At 42.2% G+C, this 23651-nt stretch overlaps 1 pseudogene; it reads right to left on the bottom strand.

Moving 5' to 3' along the window:
• LOC139385777 (acetylcholinesterase-like) overlaps positions 1–23651 on the bottom strand; it is a 554167-nt pseudogene that overhangs the window by 229918 nt on the left and 300598 nt on the right.

Genomic DNA, 23651 nt, shown 5'->3' with positions numbered 1-23651 from the left:
GTGTGACAAAACAGCAAGGGATGGCAGGTAGCCTAGCAGTTAGAGAGGCCAGCCAGCAACTGGTTGCCAGTTCAACCCAGGTCTGAAAAGAAACAATCTTAGGGGAAGTGAACTCATGTCTGGAAGGTTGCTAGTATCAAATCCGAGATGCCAACACCTGGCGTTGTGCACATGAGAAAGGCACTAAACCACCCAAAACAACTGCTCCACGGGTGCTGAGTGGGCCAGTCCCTTGTTCCAACCTCTCCAGCCACAATATCTGCCTAACAGACCCCTGCTTCAACCTCTTTATGTATGTAACAGTCCCCTGCTCCAACCTCTTTATGTACATAACAGTCCCCTGCTCCAACCTCTATATGTATGTAACAGTCCCCTGCTCCAACCTCTTTATGTACATAACAGTCCCCTGCTTCAACCTCTATATGTACATAACAGTCCCCTGCTTCAACCTCTTTATGTATGTAACAGTCCCCTGCTCCAACCTCTTTATGTATGTAACAGTACCCTGCTTCAACCTCTTTATGTACATAACAGTCCCCTGCTTCAACCTCTTTATGTACATAACAGTCCCCTGCTTCAACCTCTTTATGTACATAACAGTCCCCTGCTCCAACCTCTATATGTATGTAACAGTCCCCTGCTCCAACCTCTTTATGTACATAACAGTCCCCTGCTCCAACCTCTATTTGTATGTAACAGTCCCCTGCTCCAACATCTTTATGTATGTAACAGTCCCCTGCTCCAACCTCTTTATGTATGTAACAGTCCCCTGCTCCAACCTCTTTATGTACATAACAGTTCCCTGCTCCAACCTCTTTATGTACGTAACAGTCCCCTGCTCCAACCTCTTTATGTATGTAACAGTCCTATGCTCCAACCTCTGTTTGTATGTAACAGTCCCCTGCTCCAACCTCTTTATGTATGTAACAGACCCTTGCTCCAACCTATATATATGTAACAGTCCCCTGCTCCAACCTCTTTATGTATGTAACAGTCCCCTGCTCCAACCTCTTTATGTCTGTAACAGTCCCCTGCTCCAACCTCTATTTGTATGTAACAGTCCCCTGCTCCAACCTCTTTATGTATGTAACAGACCCCTGCTCCAACCTATATATATGTAACAGTCCCCTGCTCCAACCTCTTTATGTATGTAACAGTCCCCTGCTCCAACCTCTTTATGTATGTAACAGTCCCCTGCTCCAACCTCTTTATCTATGTAACAGTCCCCTGCTCCAACCTCTTTATTTATGTAACAGTCCCCTGCTCCATCCTCTTTATGTATGTAACAGTCCCCTGCTCCAACCTCTGTATGTATAATTGAAGTCAGAAGTTTACAAACACCTTTGCCAAATACATTTAATCTCAGGTTTTCACAATTCCTGACATTTAATTATAGTAAAAATTCCCTGGCTTAGGTCAGTTAAGATCGGCACTTTATTTTTAGAGTGTGAAATGTCAGAATAATATTAGAGAGAGTGATTTATTCGTCGGCCCAACGGTAGCAATATTTTATTTTATCACATTCCCAGTGGATCAGAAGTCTACATAAACTCAATTAATATTTGGTAGCATTGCCCTGAAATTGTTTAACTTGGGTCAAATGTTTCCATGAGCTTCCCACAATAAGTTGGGTGACTTTTGGCCAATTCCTCCTGACAAATCTGGTGTAACTGAGTCAGGATTGTAGGCCTCCTTGCTCATACACGCATCTTCAGTTCTGCCCACAATTGTTATATTTGACTGAGGTCAGGGCTTTGTGATGGCCACTCCAATACCTTGACTTTGTTGTCATTAAGACATTTTGCCACAACTTTGGAAGTATGCTTGGGGTCATTGTCCATTTGGAAGACCCATTTGCGACCAAGCTATAATTTGGTTGCTTCAATATATCCACATAATTTTCCTACCTCATGATGCCATCTAGTTTGTGAAGTGCACCAGTCCCTCCTGCAGCAAAGCACCCCCACAACATGATGCAGCCACCCCATGCTTCATGGTTGGAATGGTGTTCTTCGGCTTATAAACCTTCCCCTTTTTCCTCCAAACATAACGATGGTCATTATGGCCAAGCAGTTCTATTTTTGTTGTCATCAGACCAGAGGATATTTCTCTAAAAAGTACAATCTTTGTCCCCATGTGCAGTTGCAAACCATAGGCTGGCTTTTTTTGGGGCAATTTTGGAGCAGTGGCTTCTTCCTTGCTGAGAGCCCTTTCAGGTTATGTCGATATAGGACTCGTTTTACAGTGGATATAAATACTTTAGTACCTGTTTCCTCCAGCATCTTCATAGGGTACTTTGCTGTTGTACTGGGATTGATTTGCACTTTTCACACCAAAGTCTGTTCATCTCTAGGAGACAGAACACCTCTCCTTCCTGAGTGGTATGACGGCTGCGTGATCCCGTGGTGTTTATACCTGCGTACTATTGTTTGTACAGATGAACGTGGTGCCTTCAGGCATTTGGAAATTGCTCCCAAGGATGAACCAGACTGTGGAGGACTACAACTTTTTTTGGAAGGTCTTGACTGATTTCTTTTGATTTTCCCATGATGTCAAGCAAAGAGGCACTGAGTTTGAAGGTAGGCCTTGAAATACATCCAGAGGTACACCTCCAATTGACTAAAATTATGTAAATTAAGAAGCTTCTAAAGCCATGACATCGTTTTCTGGAGTTTTCCAAGCTGCTTAGAGGCACAGTGTATGTAGACTTCTGACCCGCTGGAATTGTGATACAGTGAAAAAATTGTCTGTAAACAATTGTTTGAAAAATGTATTGTGTAATGCACAAAGTAGATGTCCTAACCGACTTGCCAAAACGATGGTCTGTTAACAAGACATTTTTGGAATGGTTGAAAAACAAGTTTTAATGACTCCTATCTAAGTGGATGTAAACTTCCGACTTCAACTGTGTGTAACAGTCCCCTGCAGAGTTTGGACTGAGTGTTCTTAAGGACAGGGAACGCAAGAGGCTAGATTGGTAACAGAGTATACCCAGTCTTTGTTTTGGCCTCAGTAGGTCCCTGTAATGTGCCAGATGTGATCTGTAGATGTATAGTGATTACTGGTCCCTTGTATCCAGAGAGACTTACAGTAGTGAGTCATTTAGCAGATATCCAGAGAGATTTACAGTAGTGTAATTTAGCAGATATCCAGAGAGACTTACAGTAGTTTAAGATGTTCTTATCCAGAGAGACTTACAGTAGTGTCATTTAGCAGATGTTCTTATCCAGAGAGACTTACAGTAGCGTCATTTAGCAGATGTTCTTATCCAGAGAGACTTAAAGTAGTGAGTCATTTAGCAGATGCTCTTATCCAGAGAGACTTAAAGTAGTGAGTAATTTAGCAGATGCTCTTATCCAGAGAGACTTACAGAAGTGAGTCATTTAGCAGATGCTCTTATCCAGAGAGACTTACAGTAGTGAGTCATTTAGCAGATGTTCTTATCCAGAGAGACTTAAAGTAGTGAGTAATTTAGCAGATGCTCTTATCCAGAGAGACTTACAGTAGTGAGTCATTTAGCAGATGTTCTTATCCAGAGAGACTTACATTAGCGTCATTTAGCAGATGTTCTTATCCAGAGAGACTTAAAGTAGTGAGTCATTTAGCAGATGCTCTTATCCAGAGAGACTTACAGTAGTGAGTCAATTAGCAGATGTTCTTATCCAGAGAGACTTACATTAGCGTCATTTAGCAGATGTTCTTATCCAGAGAGACTTAAAGTAGTGAGTCATTTAGCAGATGCTCTTATCCAGATAGACTTACAGTAATGAGTCATTTAGCAGATGCTCTTATCCAGAGAGACTTACAGTAGTGAGTCCTTCAGCAGACTCTCTTATCCATGTTTTTGTATCTCCCCCCTTACTGGTCCCCAGTGAAAATCGAACCCTCAACCCTGGCATTGCAAGCGTCATGCTCTACCAACTGATTCACATGGGACCCCTTATAACAGCCATGTGATCTGTGGCACACCTGCAGATGTTTTTGTGGCAACAGATGTGTTTTAATCGGCATAATGTCCATATAACATTCTTCCAAGAGTCTTGATGATCATCCAGGTGCATTCAGGTGCTTTTTGGCAAACTTTAGGCAACGTTTTGGATGAGATGGGTCTCATTATGTCAGGCAAAAACGAAACACTGCATTCCATTGTAAGAACCCCATACCAACGGTCAAGAATGGTGGTGGTAGTGTGATGGTTTGGGGATGCTTTCCTGCCTCAGGATCTGGACAACTTGCCTTAATAGAAGGAATCGTGAATTCTGCTTTGTATCAGATAATTCTACAGGAGAATGTCAGGCCTGAAGCTGAAGTACAGCTCCAAAACACACAATGAAGTCTACCTGAAAATGGTTAAAAAGCAACATATTTGAAGTTTTGGAATTGCCTAGTCAAAGTCCAGACCTAATCCCAATTGAGATATTGTGGCAGGATTTGAAACGAGCAGTTCATGCTTGAAAACCCCACAATGTCGCTAAGGTAAAGCAGTTCGGCATGCAAGAGTGGGACAAAATTCCTCCACAGTGATGTGAGAGACTGATCAACAACTAGAGAAAGCATTTGGTTGTAGTTATTGCAGCTAAAGGTGGCACAACCAGTTATTGACTATAAGGAGGCAATCACTTTTTCACACAGGTGAATTGGGTGTTGCATAACTGTTAAATGAAACAAATCAAATAAGTATACATTTTTTGTAATTTGTAAACTTAGGTTCCCTTTATCTAATATTAGGTTTTGGTTGAAGATCTGATAACATTCAGTATAAAAATATGCAGAAATAGAGAAAATCAGATATGAGGAAAATACTTTTTCACAGCATTGTATGTTCATTTAAAGTCAGCTGTCTATTATTCTACTGCACAGTGCTGACTGAAGGTCAGTTTAGCAGTTTCTGTTGTATGGTTAAGGTTAGGATTTGGAGAGGTTAAGCTGATCCTAGATCTGTGCCTAAAAGTAACTTCTAAAAGTAACTTCTACCCAGTGTCTATCTTCAGAACAGTCTGTCATACAGAATAATCATGTCATCTAGTCAAAAGGCCCCTTAATACAAACCACACTTTAAAGACGCAAACATGGGCCCGGTCTCGTGGAGCCCTCCATATGTTGGAAAGACAAAGCTATAATGGTCGTGCGGCTTGGGGTAAATTAGGGATACACAAGTAAGGGGGCGAAAAAATGACAAATGGATGAATCAACAAACACATCGACACACACACACACACACACACACACAAACGCACACACACACACACACTCTGAGATATAGCTGAAAGATGCTGTGCTGTTATCTTCAGAGTGATGAGAGAACAGAACAGAAGAAACTCCTCCCACTCTCAGTTTAGCTGCCTTTATCAAGTGACATCACGACCATTTGAGAGACCATGTTGTGTGAATGACACTTCAACCGACAAATATAAATAACTATAATCTGACCATCTGTCAGACACCACCACAATGACACACCAAATTATGACCACCAATCAGAGACCACCACGATGACACACCAAATGATGACCACCAATCAGAGACCACCACGATGACACACCAAATGAGTTTAATGGATCCTTTTTTGTTTTCTTCTAAAGCCTCTTAAAGGGAAAGCAATCACAAAGTACTCATATTACATTACTGAGTTTGGGTGATCTAAACGTTATATTACATTTTTGGACAGGGTTGCTGGCCCTTGTTGACTCCAATGCTTCCCACAATTGTGTCAAGTTGGCTAGATATTATTTGGGTGGTGGACCATTCCTGATACACACAGCAAACTGTTGAGTGTGAAAAACCCAGCAGCGTTGCAGCTCTTGAAAACTACTACCAAAGACACTTAAATATTTTGTCTTGCACATTCATCCTCTGAATGGTACACACACACAAGACATGTCTCAAGGCTTAAAAATCCTTCTTTAACCGGTCTCCTCCCTTTCATCTGTACTGATTGAAGTGGATGTGTGACATCAATAAGGGATAATAGCTTTCACATGGATTCACCTACAGTCTGTCATGGAAAGAGCAGGTGTTCTTAATGTTTTATATACTCTGTGTATAAAAACGATATCCTTGTCTGAGAGACTGGAAAGCTTCTGTCATCTCTATAAATTATTTTCTGTGCTAGTGACATTGGCCATACATCTCTGGAAAATTGTCAGGCATTACAAGCATTTAGCAAAGATGGAAATGTGCTACATGTATTTGCAATACATTTTACGTGATGTTAAAACTTCTTGGGAAATAGCCCACTTTTTTTCAATTTTTGCCGGAAATGACATACCCAAATATAACTGCCTGTAGCTCAGGCCCTGAAGCAATGATATGCATATTATTGGTATCATTTGAAAGGAAACACTTTGAAGTTTGTGGAAATGTGAATTGAATGTAGGAGAATATAACACAATAGATCTGGTAGAAGAAAATATATAGAAAAAAAAAGTTTTTTATTTATTTTTTCAACCACCCTTTTGAAATACAACAGAAAGGAAAAACTAGCCATCACTCTGGTTGTAATTCAGATGGTTTCCACAAGATGGCAGCAGTGTATGTGAAAAGTTTCAGATAGATAACTTGAAGTATGAGCAAACTACATGACATTTTGTGAGAAGTCACCCAGGTACATTTGGGCAAATTGTGAAGGAGATATTTACATTCACTATATTTTTCTGCAATAATATCGTCAAATCTGTATACTTGGAGTTTGAGTTAGCTTTTCCAGTATTAGTAGCCATATTATAAGTTCAACATTTGCAAAACACCCAGTTTTCATAGCTTCATAACTCTCCATATTCTTTAATATTTGTCCAAAGGGAAAGGCTTACTGTCGCACAAGGTTAGCAGCAATATTTTGTGACAGATACAGGGTTTCCACAAACTCCAGTAAAGCCCAGCTCATTGGCTATCTAGCTAGCTTTGCTTGACCCCGATTGGTGCTTATTTTACAAAGTTAGAGTCAGTCAAGTGAAGACCGTCCGTGTCATCGGCCTGCCATGAAGGCGTCGCTCTCTGACCAAATATGGTGTCCTCTAGGATATACTAAAGCCCTAATTATATAGTCTGGTTACATTCTAAGATCTCTGAGGAATGCATGCAAATGTGATTTGACTGGTTGAAACAACATTTAGGGTTAGAGTTTCACATATTCCTTTCTTTGCATATTGAACGAGTGGCAATACAAAATCAATCGTGCATGCTATATGGACCTTTTTAGGATATGAAAAAGGATTTCCTCTAACAAAACGACACTTCATGTTATCTCTGGGACCCTTTGGATGACAAATCAGAGCAATATTTCAGAAAGTAAGTACACATTTCATCTTTAGAGGTGAATTTTTCAAACCTATCGCGTTGAAAAAAGTGTTTTGTTGTTAGGAGCTCTCCTCAAACAATAGCATGGATTTGTTTTGCAGTAATAGCTACTGTAAATTGGAAAGTGCAGTTAAATTAACAAGAAGTTAAGCTTTCAGCCGATATAAGACACTTATCTGTACCGACAACTGCCCCGTTGACGGACGCCTATCCTTAAGAATTAAATGTATTGAAATATATGTTTGTTCCGTATGGGTAGTGAGGATGACCAATCAGAAAGAGAGGCACAGAATTTGCTTCCTGTTTTCAATTTGAAGTTTGTGACACCTGAGCAAGTCTGACCAGACGTCAGAGACCACTATGATGACACAACAAATGATGACCACCAATCAGAGACCACTATGATGACCCACCTAATGATGACCACCAATCAGAGACCACTATGATGACACACCTAATGATGACCACCAATCAGAGACCTCTATGATGACACACCAAAAGATGACCAGTAATCATATTACATTCCTGAGTTTGGGTTATCCTAAAGTTATGTTATTTATAACAATTTTGGACAGGTAATGAGTGACTAAATAGATTACATTTAGAAAGTAACATACCCAACCCTGTGTATGTGACTGTGTGTGTCAGGCAGAGAAATTGCTTGTGAGTATTCGGTAAGACAAGGTGTTATTGGGCTGTCAGCATGGTGGCAAAGCTCACAGATGACAGGGTGGTGAATGGAGAGAGAGGGAGAGAGAGGGAGTGAGAGAGAGAGAGAGCGAGAGAGCAGAGAGAAATAAAGAGAAGAGAGAGAGAGAAAGAGAGAGAGAGAGAGAGAGAGAGAGAGAGAGAGAGGGTGAGAGAGGGTGAGAGAGAGAGAGCAGAGAGAATGACGGGTGATGGAGATATAGAAAGAATGAAAGAGAGAGAGAGAAGCCAAAGGAATAGCATAATCTCTGTGTGCCATCTCTTTTTATTTCTGATGACATTTATAAGCTTACAGTTTCAGACAAAGCCTGAGAGTCCAACAACTACTGATAGTAGGTGACAGCTTCACAGGCTTTCAGTTCCCTGGTGCTACTCCCTCTGTCTTTGACCAGATATCAAAAATACAAGAAGAAGTAGATGTGTCATAGTGAATGGCAACCAGAGACATTCAAACAAAACAACTGGAGCCTGATGCCGAGTTAACCCAAGGTTGGTATCACACTGAAACTGTGACAAATGGACGACAGATCGCTGTTGGGAAAAGAAGGCAAAAGGATAAAATGTTATCTGCTACACATTAGGAGTTCATCTGGCCAAAGATCTATAAAACATCAAATCTGGATTTAGACAAAGAGAATATTTTGAAATGATGAAAGACAGATGAAAGATTGGCCTCCCCTGCTGGAGTAGATCACAAAGCTTTCAGGGCAGCCAAGGCTATGAATGTTTGGGGGATTCTCATTTAGGAAAAAGTCTGTCATTTCCTTGACTCCTTCCTCCTCCTCTCTTCCGTGACACGGAGGAGTCGAGGAGAGTGTCACTCATTAGAAGGTTGAACGGAGTATGCTCACCTCCTCCTTTGCCTACTTCAGTAGAGGATGCACAACAATATCCTTTCGGCTTCTAGTCTGGAAGTGTTTTAAAGTATGCCAAACCACCTTTGAATCAGCTGCTGTTTTCTGAAAGGAGAAAAACATACAAACGATTAAAAACGGTACGCTACTTAATCCTAATGAGTAAAAAACAAGTTGTACATATTTACAGAGCCTTTAAAAACTATTCAACACTCCTTGACATATTGCACATTTTGATTGTGAATTTAAGACGGATTAAATTGAGATTGTTTGTCACTGGCCTAGACACTATACATCATAATGTCAAAATGGATTATTTATTTTTATGAATTAAAAATGAAAATCTGAAATGTCTTCGGTCAATAAATACTCAACCTTTTCTTATTACATAACTTTCGGGGTAGAAATGTGCTTTTTATTTATTTTATTTAACAAGTCAGTTAAGAACACATTCTTCTTTATGATGACGGCCTACCCCGGCCAAACCCGTGCAACGCTGGGCCAATTGTGACCCAATTGTGCCACCCTATGGGACACCCAATCACGGCCAGATGTAATACAGCCTGGATTCAAACCAGGGACTGTAGTGACGCCTCTTGCACTGAGATGCAGTGCCGCTGCGACACTCTTGAGCCCGATATTTTTCACCCAATGTTTGCTGGTCTGATGGACCCGCAACATTATTGGGTTTTTAAAACAATACATCCATAATCATTTACAGTACAGTATTTTATGGAAATGATTAATCAGCCCCATTGAAGACAAGTTAAGGCCACCAAATGAGTACATGTGAGGGAGAGGTAGAGAGAGAGCGAGAGGGAGAACATGTGAGAATGAGAGAGAAGGAGAGAGAGAGAGGGAGAGCACAGACCCACACACAATATACAGTATACAGTGTGGAAAATAGATAAGAGAACACCACTCAGACTCACGTGGAAGCTTTGATGACATCACAGTGTTTTCATTCTACAGTTTCTTTTTTAGAATTTACATTCTAACAGTTTATTATTTTCCCCACCAACTATCACTCACTCATCTCAATAACACAGTCAAGTTGCTACTCCAGATCAAAGGCCCGATGATGACACATCTCAATAACACAGACAAGTTGTTCCTTCAGATCAAAGGCCTGATGATGACACATCTCAATAACACAGACAAGTTGTTCCTTCAGATCAAATGCTTGACGGTAAGGTTTTAGAGGAAGCATATTGATTAATCTCAGATTGGATCAAGGTGGATGATCTCTAGTGAAGAATGTCCAGTATGCTTCAGCAGAGAAAGGACATTTGAATGCAAAGCATAGTCAGAGGTCTCCCTTCTGTTTGCCTGTGCATGTGTGCGTGTGCGTGTGTGTGTACAAACAACCAGGCCAGACTAAGCAGTGTTCCCCAAAACACTGGGTGGTGCCTGGTGTTCCAGACTGTGCTGCTAATTGAATATGTGTTCTGACTGTGCTCTTCCTCTTGTAATAAACCCAAATCATTATCCTCCCACACAGAGACACACCACACGGTCTGTACACACACACACACACACACACACACACACACACACACACACACACACACACACACACACACACACACACACACACACACACACACACACAGAGACAGAGACAGAGACAGAGACAGAGACAGAGACAGACAGACAGACAGACAGACAGACAGACAGACAGACAGACAGACAGACAGACAGACAGACAGACAGACAGACAGACAATTATATTATTCCAACAAGCTCACAGTCTCAATGTAGAATTAGATGTTTATTCACGTTTACTATAAATGTCACATTTTAAAATTCCTCCAAATGTAAAATGTAGAAAGTTAACCGTTAAGGTTTAGGATACAGTTAAAACATTATGTTTTGGCACTCATTCGGAATGGTCAAGGTCAGGGTTTAGAATAGGGTTAGCACATAGCAATTTAAAACAAGTGCTGTCCACTGGGATTCAACGTTAAACCTTCTGATTCAGAGTCAAGGGATTACAACCATCCACCCTAGCAAATCCCTAACCTACCTAGTAGTACTAACTGTTTTTCTAGGGGCCAATTGTGAAGGCATTTCCTAATGTCCCTAGAACACGGATAGACGTCCAATCACTCTTGACAGATCTGCCTGAATTTTCGTCAGTGTCTCGCAGTCAGTGTGTCACAGCGACAAACTCCCTTCCTCTCAACCACCCCTCCAAACACATAGACCCACACCTGTTCTACCCCCCCCCCCCCCCCCTACACACACACACACACACACACACACACACACACACCCACACACACACTCACAACCACTGGAACTACCGATTAGAGCGGAAATCAAGTTGAGGTCCCAGTGCCAAAATACGTATCATTATGTTTACAGCAGAATGAATAATTGATTATTGTATCGTTATATGGGAGTTTAATGATGTGTGATGCTCAGGTAGATGGCTCGCTGCAGTTGAGAACAATAATTAGGGTCTAATTCCATTCCTAATACAAACACACACACCCACATACACACACATTGAATCCCTTCCCTAATTAGCGTTATACTCCGACACTCTGAAAAGTTGCAACCCTTAGTTCCACTCCAGCAGAGGGTGTAAACGACACAGATCTCAATGGTGTATAATGGCTTCTGATCCCTCCAAGTTCCATGGTAAAATGAACACATTCAAAATAAGATTTATTTTATTATTAAAAAAAACAAACACATTTCAGGTTAGTTGATTTGTGTTACACATAACTGACAATTATATGAGACATTCAGACAGAAAATTGTGAATTGTGATAATTAAAATAACACATTCTCTGGCAGTGTGTTTATGTGAATCTGATTAGATGTTGATTTTCCACATGAGCATGAAGCCCTGGTCCATGTAGACTGATAAGGCAGTGGCATCAGCAATCAGCTCCTAGAAGAAAACACACTATCAGTCCAAACTCATCTCTCATCACCACACTGATGATCACAAACAATGCATTGCGTGGATGATTTAGTACACACACGGCATGTATACACACACACACACACACACACACACACACACACACACACACACACACACACACACACACACACACACACACACACACACACACACACACACACACACACACACACACACACACACACACACACACACACACACACACACACACACACACACAACATGTAAACACACACATGGACATGTAAACACACACACACACACACACACACACACACACACACACAAAAGTCATGTAAACACACACACACACGGCATGTAAACACATGCATGGCATGTAAACACACACACACAACATGATCAGAACTCTGAGAACTCACAGGACATACTAACAAAATAGTCATTTTCACCAATCTTGTTTGGGGAAAGCAAATGTGAAAATGGGTAGATAGTGGAGATGCAAACCCTTCAGATATAATATGTATCATGGTGATTACAGACTATGATTATAGTTCCATGCAATCTGAGCTTGAAACCTGTAGATTCCACAGAAAAATATAATTCACTATGATTAGAGCTTCCCTGCAAAACAGCACCGCACACATACATAGGAGTGTTTGTGTGTGTGTGTGCATGTGTGTGTGTTTGTGTGTGCGTGTGTGTAGCAGTGACAACCTAACACTAACGTTGTAAAGAGAGATGGAACAGCCTGTTATTTGAACTTGTTATCCAGTGTAAAAACACTAAAGGAGATGAATGGATGGGCTGCTGCTGCAAATACCATTTATTTAAATACATGACTACTGCATCTCTCGGAATCTGTGCCTGTCAGTCTCTTATGCTCCCTCTCAAATTATTATTTATGGAGTGTGTCGCTATCTGTTACAAGGTGTTGATAGTCAGAGTGAATACAGTATACCTACATATAAAGACTCTTTATCACAGGGTAAATGAGGACACAGACAAAATGTCATCTTCCAAACGTGTCCTCTAACCATCCGTTCCTTCTGCCCTCGGTGATCGTCTTACTACTGCCATCCATCTCCTCTGCTGTTGATTAGTATTGTCTTACACTTCCTGTACTCTCTGGGCAACTTCCTCTGGCTGCTCCTCCTGGTCGTAGCTCATGTTTATGACAAAGGAACCACAAGGTGACCTCCCTGGTTACAGCTATTAGATGATGAGTCATGGCAGACATCTTGTTCTGGCAGATGATCACCCATCCACTAGCAGACACTGTGGAGAGGTGAAGAAGGGTGGGTCCAATTCTAAGCCTACAGTCTCGTCACCGCTGTAAGACAGCCAGTGGCACAATGTGCTTGGCCCAAAGTCAAAGACTTACTGGGGCGGTAGAATAGATCTCTGAGAAGACATGCTCTTCTTTATCAGCTCTGCATCTTTACAAATATTTGTAAACTATCTTATATAGACAATCCCGCCCTTACAAGAGGAAAGCCCCCAAAAATGTCAAAGACTCCAGTCAACCAAGTCATAGACTGTTCTCTCTGCTACCGCACGGCAAACGGTACCAGAGCGCCAAGTCTAGGACCAAAAGGCTCCTCAATAGCTTCTACTGCTGAACAATTAATCAAATGGCCACCCGGACTATTTACATTGACCCCCCCCTTTTACACTGCTCCTACTCGCTGTTTATTATCTATTCATAGTCACTTTACAAATGACCTCAACTAACCTGTACCCCCGCACTTGGACTCGGTACAGGGACGTACAGGGACTGTATATAGCCTCGTTATTGTTATGTCATTTTCTTGTGTTACTTTTTTATTTATTTATCTAGTAAATTGTTTTCTTAACTCTATTCCCTTGAAGTGCATTTATGGTGAAGTGCTTTTAATTAAGCATTCTCACGCTAAGGTAACATTGTCTTCGATGCATTTTATTTGAACCTTACCCATGTCTACTGAAAATAATATTTGTTTGTTCTGAGTGTGTTGTGGTGTGTGGTGGTGGGGTTTGGTATGTTTTGGAGTGGTTTGTTGTGGTATGTTTTGGTGCGCTGAGGTATGTTTTGGAGTGGTGTGTTTTCATGTGGTGTGGTGTATTTTAGTGTGGGGTGGTGTGTTTTGGTGTGGTGTTTTGTGGTTTATTTTGGAGTTGTGTGTTTTGGTGTGGTGTGGTGTTTTTGGTGTGTTGTGGTGTGTCTTGGTGTGGTGTGTTTCGGTGAGGTGTGTTTTGGTGTTGTGTGGTGTGGTGTATGCCTCACCTCAGTGTTGGTGTGGCTTTGTGGTGATCTTGTTCACTGTTTCTAAGCCATCTAGTGTTGTCAATTTTGTGATGGGAACGCTCCCGGCCCCTTCACCACACCTCCCCACACCTCCCCCACACCTCCCCCACACCTTCACCACCCCTCCCCCACACCTCCCCACATCTTCACCTCCCCTCCCCCACACCTTCACAACACCTACCCCCACCTCCGCCACACCTTCACCACACCTCCGCCACACCTTCACCACACCTCCCCCCACCTCCACCACACTTTCACCTCAACACCCCCACAACTTTACCACACCTCCCCCACACCTTCACCACACCTCCCCCCACCTCCACCACACTTTCACCTCACCACCCCCACACCTTCACCACACCTTCACTTCACCTCCCTACACCTTCACCACACCTTCACCTCGCCACGCCCACACCTCCACCACACCTTCACCTTACCACCCCCACACCTTCACCACACCTTCATCTCACCACCCCCACACCTCCACCGCACTCGGGTTCAGCCTCCCTAAGGCTTTACCACACCTTCACCACACATCCACCACACCTTCACCACACCTCCACCACGCCTTCACCACACCTTCACCACACCTTCACCACACCTCCACCACGCCTTCACCACACCTTCACCACACCTCCACCCCAACTTCACCACACCTCCACCACGCCTTCACCACACCTCCCCCAAACCTCCACCCCACCTTCACCACACCTCCCCCACACATTCACCACACATCCCCCCACCTCCACCACACCTTCACCTCACCACACCCAGACCTTCACCACACTCGGGTTCAGCCTCCCCCACAACTTCACCACACCCAGATTCAGCCTCCCCCACATCTCCCCTACACCTTTTCCACACCTTCACCCCCCCCCCCCCCACACCTTCACCAAAACCTCCCCAACACCTTCACAACACCTCCTCCACATCTCCCCTACACCTACACTACATCTCCTCCACACCTCCCCTACACCTCCTCCACCTCCTCCACATCTACCCTACACCTCCTCCACATCTCCCCTACACCTCCACTACACCTCGTCCACACCTCGTCCACACCTCCCCTACACCTCCACTACATCTCCTCCACATCTCACCCTACACCTCCTCCACATCTCCCCTAAACCTCCTCCACATCTCACCTACAACTCCTCCACATCTCCCCTACACCACCACTACACCTCCTCGACATCTCCCCTACACCTCCTACACATCTCCACTACACCTCCTCCACATCTCCCCTACACCTCCTCCACCTCCTCCCTCTCTTCCACATCTCCCCTACACCTCCTACACATCTCCACTACACCTCCTCCACATCTCCCCTACACCTCCTCCACCTCCTCCCTCTCCTCCACATCACCCCTACACCTCCTCCACACCTCCCCTACACCTACTCCACCTCCTCCACATCTACCCTACACCTCCTCTACATCTCCCCTACACCTCCACTAAACCTCCTCCACACCTCCCCTACACCTCCCCTACACCTCCACTACACCTCCTCCACATCTCCACTACACCTCCTCCACATCTCCCCTACACCTCCCCTACACCTCCTCTAAACCTCCCCTACACCTCCTACACCTCCACAACACCTCCTCCACACCTCCACTACACCTCCTCAACATCTCCCCTACACCTCCTCCACATCTCCCCTACACCTCCTCCACATCTCCACTACACCTTCCCTACACCTCCTCCACATCTCCCCTACATCTCCCCTACACCTCCTCCACATCTCCCCTACATCTCCACTACATCTCCCCTACATCTCCACTACACCTCCTCCACATCTCCACTACACCTCCTCCACATCTCCACTACACCTCCTCCACATCTCCATTACACCTCCCCTACACCTCCTCCACATCTCCCCTACATCTCCACTACATCTCCCCTACATCTCCACTACACCTCCTCCACATCTCCACTACACCTCCTCCACATCTCCACTACACCTCATCCACATCTCCACTACACCTCCTCCACATCTCCCCTACACCTCCCCTACACCTCCTCCACATCTCCAATACACCTCCCCTACACCTCCTCCACATCTCCACTACAACTTCTCCACATCTCCACTACACCTCCTCCACATCTCCACTACACCTCCCCTACACCTCCTCCACATCTCCACTACACCTCCCCTACACCTCCCCTACACCTCCTCCACATCTCCACTACACCTCCCCTACACCTCCTCCACATCTCCACTACACCTCCCCTACACCTCCTCCACATCTCCACTACACCTCCTACACATCTCCCCTACACCTCCTCCACATCTCCCCGACATCTCCACTACACCTCCTACACATCTCCCCTACACCTCCTCCACATCTCCCCTACATCTCCACTACATCTCCTCCACACCTCCCCTACACCTCCTCCACATCTCCCCTACACCTCCACTACACCTCCTCCACATCTCCCCAACTCCTCCTCCACACCTCCCTTTCACCTCCCCTAAACCTCCCCTACATCTATCCTATACCTCCTCCACCCCTCACCCACAACTTCACTACACCGCCTCAACACCTTCAGCTCACCTCCCCTACTCCTTCACCACACCCAGGGTCAGCCTCTCATCCACCAGGACACCATTGAACAGCATATGGCAGGACAGTGTGCTGGGGCGATAGGAGGACCAGGGAGAAAGATCAAAAGGAGAAAAAGGACAAATAGCAAATGTAAATCATGATGATTGACAGTAAATGTAACAGTGTATCATGATTATTGATAGTAAATGCAAACAGTGTATCATGATGATTGATAGTAAATGTAAACAGTGTATCATGATGATTGATAGTAAATGTAAACAGTGCATCATGATGATTGATAGTAAATGTAAACAGTGCATCATGATGATTGATAGTAAATGTAAATAGTATATCATGACTATTGACAGTAAATGTAAACAGTGTATCATGATGATTGATAGTAAATGTAAACAGTGTATCATGATGATTGAAAGTAAATGTACACAGTATATCATGATGATTGATAGTAAATGTACACAGTATATCATGATGATTGATAGTAAATGTAAACAGTAATTCATGACGATTGATAGTAAATGTAAACAGTATATCATGACGATTGATAGTAAATGTAAACAGTGTATCATGATGATTGATAGTAAATGTAAACAGTGTATCATGATGATTGATAGTAAACGTAAACAGTATATCATGGCGATTGATAGTAAATGTAAACAGTGTATCGTGATTATTGGTAGTAAATGTAAACAGTATATCATGACGATTGATAGTAAATGTAAACAATGTATCATGATGATTGATAGTAAATGTAAACAGTGTATCATGATGATTGATAGTAAATGTAAACAGTCTATCATGATGATTGATAGTAAATGTAAACAGTGTATCATGATGATTGATAGTAAATGTAAACAGTCTATCATGATGATTGATAGTAAATGTAAACAGTGTATCATGATGATTGATAGTAAATGTAAACAGTGTATCATGATGATTGATAGTAAATGTAAACAGTGTATCATGATGATTGATAGTAAATGTAAACAGTGTATCATGATGATTGATAGTAAATGTAAACAGTGTATCATGATGATTGATAGTAAATGTAAACAGTGTATCATGATGATTGATAGTAAATGTAAACAGTGTATCATGATGATTGATAGTAAATGTAAACAGTGTATCATGATGATTGATAGTAAATGTAAACAGTGTATCATGATGATTGATAGTAAATGTAAACAGTGTATCATGATGATTGATAGTAAATGTAAACAGTGTATCATGATGATTGATAGTAAATGTAACAATGTATCATGTTGATTGATAGTAAATGTAAACAGTGTATCATGATGATTGATAGTAAATGTAACAATGTATCATGATGATTGATAGTAAATGTAAACAGTGTATCATGATGATTGATAGTAAATGTAAACAGTGTATCATGATGATTGATAGTAAATGTAAACAGTGTATCATGATGATTGATAGTAAATGTAAACAGTGTATCATGATGATTGATAGTAAATGTAAACAGTGTATCATGATTATTGGTAGTAAATGTAAACAGTGTATCATGATGATTGATAGTAAATGTAAACAGTGTATCATGATGATTGATAGTAAATGTACACAGTATATCATAATGATTGATAGTAAATGTAAACAGTGTATCATGATGATTGATAGTAAATGTAAACAGTTTATCATGATTATTGGTAGTAAATGTAAACAGTGTATCATGATGATTGATAGTAAATGTAAACAGTGTATCATGATGATTGATAGTAAATGTAAACAGTGTATCATGATGATTGATAGTGAATGTAAACATTTGTATTTGAACCAATATGACAACAGTACTGTTACAGGTCACACTACTACAAAGTAGACACCTCTTTAAAGGGTAATACTACACTACCACTGTCACGACTCCTACAGACGGTGGCTCCCCTTCCTGTTCAGGTGGCGCTCGGCGGTCGTCGTCACCCGCCCACTAGCTGCCACTGATCCCTTTTCCCCTTTCTGTTTATTGGTTTCACCTGTTTGTGTTTTGGGCTGATTAGTCGGGCTTTATTAGCCAGCCTGCCCACCTGCTCTTTGTGCGGGATTGTTTTGTGTAACTTGTGTGTACGTCTGTGGGTTACGTGTTTCCCATTTCATGGGTTTTGCTGGACTGTTTAAGTCCCCGTGTTTGGGGCATTTGTTTTGGGTGCGCCCTGTGTTTTCGTGGGGTTGGCTTATGTTCGTCGTTTTGTGCATTAAATATAGTACTACCCTGAACTCTCTGCTTCCTGCGCCTGACTTCTCACCCACTATACCCAGTACGTTACAACCACCCCTTCTACAACCTACTTACCAAGACACACAGAAAGACACACATGCTAACCCATTGACCTATGAACTCTCCATGGCTGGACCGATAAACATTTGTAGATGAGTTGAGCTCATGGCTGTGTTCTGGTCCATTCTGGCTTCATTCTGGCCATGTTTATAATTTTCAAGGTTATTTGTGGGTTTAAATCACCAGAAGGAGCTGCTCTGTGCTGTGGCTGTTCTGATTAACTAGCTCCTGCAAACAGGGCTCACTCACACACATATCCATCCAACGTCCATATTACCCAGCACTGTCCTCACTGCCTGATTCCTCCTCCAACATCTGACTGTGGAAAATGGACCAGACACACACATACACACACGGGCTCAGTCTTATCAGTGAAATTGTTTTGGAATGGGGCTGATGGCAGGCAGAGGACAGCCACAGATGTTTGGCTACCAAAGTGTTTGTGTGAGTGTGTGAGTGTGATCCCCATTGGTCCAAGCAATGACTGAGTTTCTGCCTATCACAAATTAAACAGAACCCCCTGGTTAGTAAACAGTGGTTTCTGGTTGAACCCAAAGCAAGACTTGAACATTAAGGCTTGACATGCATAAACGAGTGAGTGATGGAGAGCTTGAGACAGGGTTATTACAGTAACACTTCCTGTCACTCCTCTTCTCTATTATATGACACAACCACCCTCACAACCTATCACAGGAGAGCAGCTCTCAAACCACTTCAAATACACTCCACCATGTCAGAGACAGACACTGTGTGTGTGTGTGTCTGTACATGTATTTGTGTGATGTATCTACTCGCCGATCCCTTCCACATCATCCCAGAACAGGGGACATCGCAAAGTTCCATTGTCGCTCAGGGCAACGATCAGCCCTAGAGGATTCTTCATACGGTGAAGGGGGGGGAGACAATCAGTAAGAGGGAATGAGAGTGAGAGAGAGGACGGTGGAAAGGAGAGAGAGAGAGAGAGAGATAGAGAGAGAGAGAGGGTGGAAAGGAGAGAGAGAGAGAGAGAGAGAGAGAGAGAGAGAGAGAGAGAGAGAGAGAGAGGGTGGGTGGGTGGGTGGGTGGGTGGGTGGGTGGGTGGGTGGGTGGGAGGGTTGAAAGGGGTAGAGAGGGAGAAAGAGACAGATACATATAAAGAAGCTGATTGCAGACTGCTGAAGGACAATGACAAGTGTATGTCAACTGCAGTGCATTGTGGGGGTTTATTAATACCTATTTCTAAGGACAGACATTAATATTCATGCTGCTGTGAGTTACATCTGATCCCTCACCATTGTCTCCCTCCCTCCGCAATGAATATCACATCTCACACACACACACACACACACACACACACACACACACACACACAGACACACACACACACACACAGACACAGACACACACACACACACACACACACACACACACACACACACACACACACACCTACCTATAGTGATTTTTTTTCTCAGGTTTCAGCAAGGGAGGATGTATACTCCACTTACAAGGAAGTTGATGTAGTGGAGAGGTATTGGCATGGTTACCATCTGGCCCCTCACAACAACAGCCTTAGCCGGGACACAACATGACAATAAAATAAATAATGAATATGAATACAGCAGACATCCACATTTATTATAAATGTATTTTTAACATCAATTTATATGTTTTCAATAATTACAATATGTGTTTTTTGGCGCCTCACTGTGTGGAACTCATACCAGAGGTTTTCTGGCATGTAGCCCTCTACATCTCTGACCCCCTGTCAATCAAATATGGTCAAACAGCACTTCAGAAAGATCCAGACCAGGACTTATGACAGACATATCAGAACATTAAGCGTAATGTTTGAAAGAACATTGAAGTCCTGGTTGAAGTCGGAATTTTACATACACTTTTGGAGTCATTAAAACGTGTTTTTCAACCAATCCATACATTTCTTGTTAACCTCTCTGGGATATTCGGGACGGTAGCGTCCCACCTCAAGAAAAGCCAGTGAAACTGCAGGGCGCCAAATTCAAAACAACAGAAATCCCATAATTAAAATTCCTCAAACATACAAGTATTTCACACCATTTTAAAGATAAACTTGTTTATCAGCCACAGTGTCTGATTTCAAAAAGGCTTTACGATGAAAGCACACCAAACAATTGTTAGGTCAGTACGTAGTCACAGAAAAACACAGCCATTTTTCCAGCCAAAAAAAGCAGAAATAGAGATACAATTAATCACTAACCTTTGATGATCTTCATCAGATGATGAATGACTTCATGTTACACAATACATATATGTTTTGTTCGGTAAAGTTCATATTTATATCCAAAAATCTCACTATACATTGGCGCGTTATGTTCAGTAGTTCCAAAAACATCTTGCAGAGAGCCAAATCAATTTCCAGAAATACTCATAATAAACATTGCTAAAAGATACAAGTGTTATGCATGGAATTTTACATCCACTTCTTCTTAATGCAACCGCTGTGTCAGATTTCAAAAAAGCTTTACCGAAAAAGCACACCATGCAATAATCTGAGTACAGCGCTCAGACATCAAATCAAGTCATACAGATATCCGCCATGTTGTGGAGTCAACAAAGTCAGAAATAGCATTATAAATATTCCCTTACCTTTGATGATCTTCATCAGAATGTACTCCCAGGAATCCCAGTTCCACAAAAAAAATGTTTGATTTGTTTGATAAAGTCCATAATTTATGTCCAAATACCTACTTTTTGTTCACGCGTTTAGCCCAGTAATCCAAATTCATGAGGCGCGAGCAGACGAAAAGTAAAAAAGTTCCATTACAGTCCGATCAAATGATGTCTAGAATCAATCTTTAGGATGTTTTTATCATACATCTTCAATAATATTCCAACCGGAGAATTCCTTTGTCTGTAGAAATGCAATGTAATGCAAGCTAACTCTCACGTGAACGCGTGTGGTCAGCTCACGGCATTCTGGCAGACCTCTGACTCATTCAGCATTCATTCCCCCCTCCTTCACAGTAGAAGCATCAAACAAGGTTCTAAAGACTGTTGACATCTAGTGGAAGCCTTAATTAGGAAGTGCAATTTGACCCCATAGACACTGTATATTCGATAGGCAATGAGTTGAAAAACTACATATCTCAGATTTCCCACTTCCTGGTTGGATTATTTATCAGGTTTTGGCCTGCCATATGAGTTATGTTGTACTCACAGACATCATTCAAACAGTTTTAGAAACTTTCGAGTGTTTTCTATCCAAATCTACTAATCTATGCATATTCTAACTTTTAGGACTGAGTAGCAGGCAGTTTACTCTGGGAACATTTTTATCCAAGCTACTCAATACTGCCCCCCTGTCCCAAAGAAGTTAATTAACAAACTATAGTTTTGGCAAATTGGTGAGGACATCTACTTTGTGTATGACACATGTAATGTTTCTGTATACAGTTGAAGTCGAAAGTTTTACATAAAACTTAGCCAAATACATTTCAACTCAGTTTTTCACAATTCCTGACATTTAATCCAAGTAAACATTCCCTGTTTTAGGTCAGTTAGGACCATCACATTATTTTAAGAATGTGAAATATCAGAATAATAGTACAGAGAATGATTTATATCAGCTTTTATTTCTTTCATCACATTCCCAGGGTGTCAGATGTTTACATACACTCAATTAGTACTTGGTAGCATTGCATTTAAATTGTTTAGCTTGGGTCAAACATTTTGGGTAGCCTTCCACAAGCTTCCCACAATAAGTTGGGTGAATTTTGGCCCATTCTTCCTGACAGAGCTGGTGTAACTGAATCAGGATTGTAGGCCTCCTTGCTCGCACACGGTTTTTCAGTTCTGCCCACAAATGTTCAATAGGAATGAGGTCAGGGCTTTGTGATGGCCACTCCAATACCTTGACTTAAGCCACTTAAGAAAACTCTTGGAATTCTCCTACAACCAGATTCACCTGGAATGATTTTCCAACAGCCTTGAAGGAGTTCCCACATATGCTGAGCAATTGTTGGCTGCTTTTCCTTCACTCTGCAGTGCAACTCAGCCCAAACCATCTTAACCTCTTTGATCTCTAGGGGCGCTATTTCATTTTTGGATAAAAAACGTTCCCGTTTTAAGCGCGATATTTTGTCACGAAAAGATGCTCGACTATGCATAGTCTTGACAGTTTTTGAAAGAAAACACTCTGAAGTTTCAGAATCTGCAAAGATATTGTCTGTAAGTGCCCCAGAACTCATTCTACAGGCGAAACCAAGATGATGCGTCAACCAGGAAATGAGCAGAATTTCTGAAGCTCTGTGTTCCATTGTCTCCTTATATGGCTGTGATTGCGCAAGGAATGAGCCTACACTTTCTGTCGTTCCCCAAAGGTGTTAGCAGCATTGTGACGTATTTGTAGGCATATCATTGGAAGATTGACCATAAGAGACTACATTTTCCAAGTGTCCGCCTGGTGTCCTGCGTGGAATTCGGTGCGCAATTGCCAGCTGCTTGTACTTTTCCATTTGATTGAGGGGAGAAACCATGCTTCCAAGAACGATATATCAATGAAGAGATATGTGAAAAACACCTTGAGGATTGATTCTAAACAACGTTTGCCATGTTTTCAGTCGATATTATGGAGTTAATTTGGAAAAAACTTCGCGTTTTGAGGACTGAATTTTCGGGGTTTTTTGGTAGCCAAATGTGATGTATAAAACGGAGCTATTTCTAATACACAAAGAATCTTTTTGGAAAAACTGAGCATCTGCTATCTAACTGAGAGTATCCTCATTGAAAACAT

This window comes from Oncorhynchus clarkii, chromosome 27, assembly GCF_045791955.1.
Source record: "Oncorhynchus clarkii lewisi isolate Uvic-CL-2024 chromosome 27, UVic_Ocla_1.0, whole genome shotgun sequence".
Lineage (NCBI taxonomy): Eukaryota > Metazoa > Chordata > Actinopteri > Salmoniformes > Salmonidae > Oncorhynchus > Oncorhynchus clarkii.
This window is presented reverse-complemented; position numbering and strand designations above follow the sequence as displayed.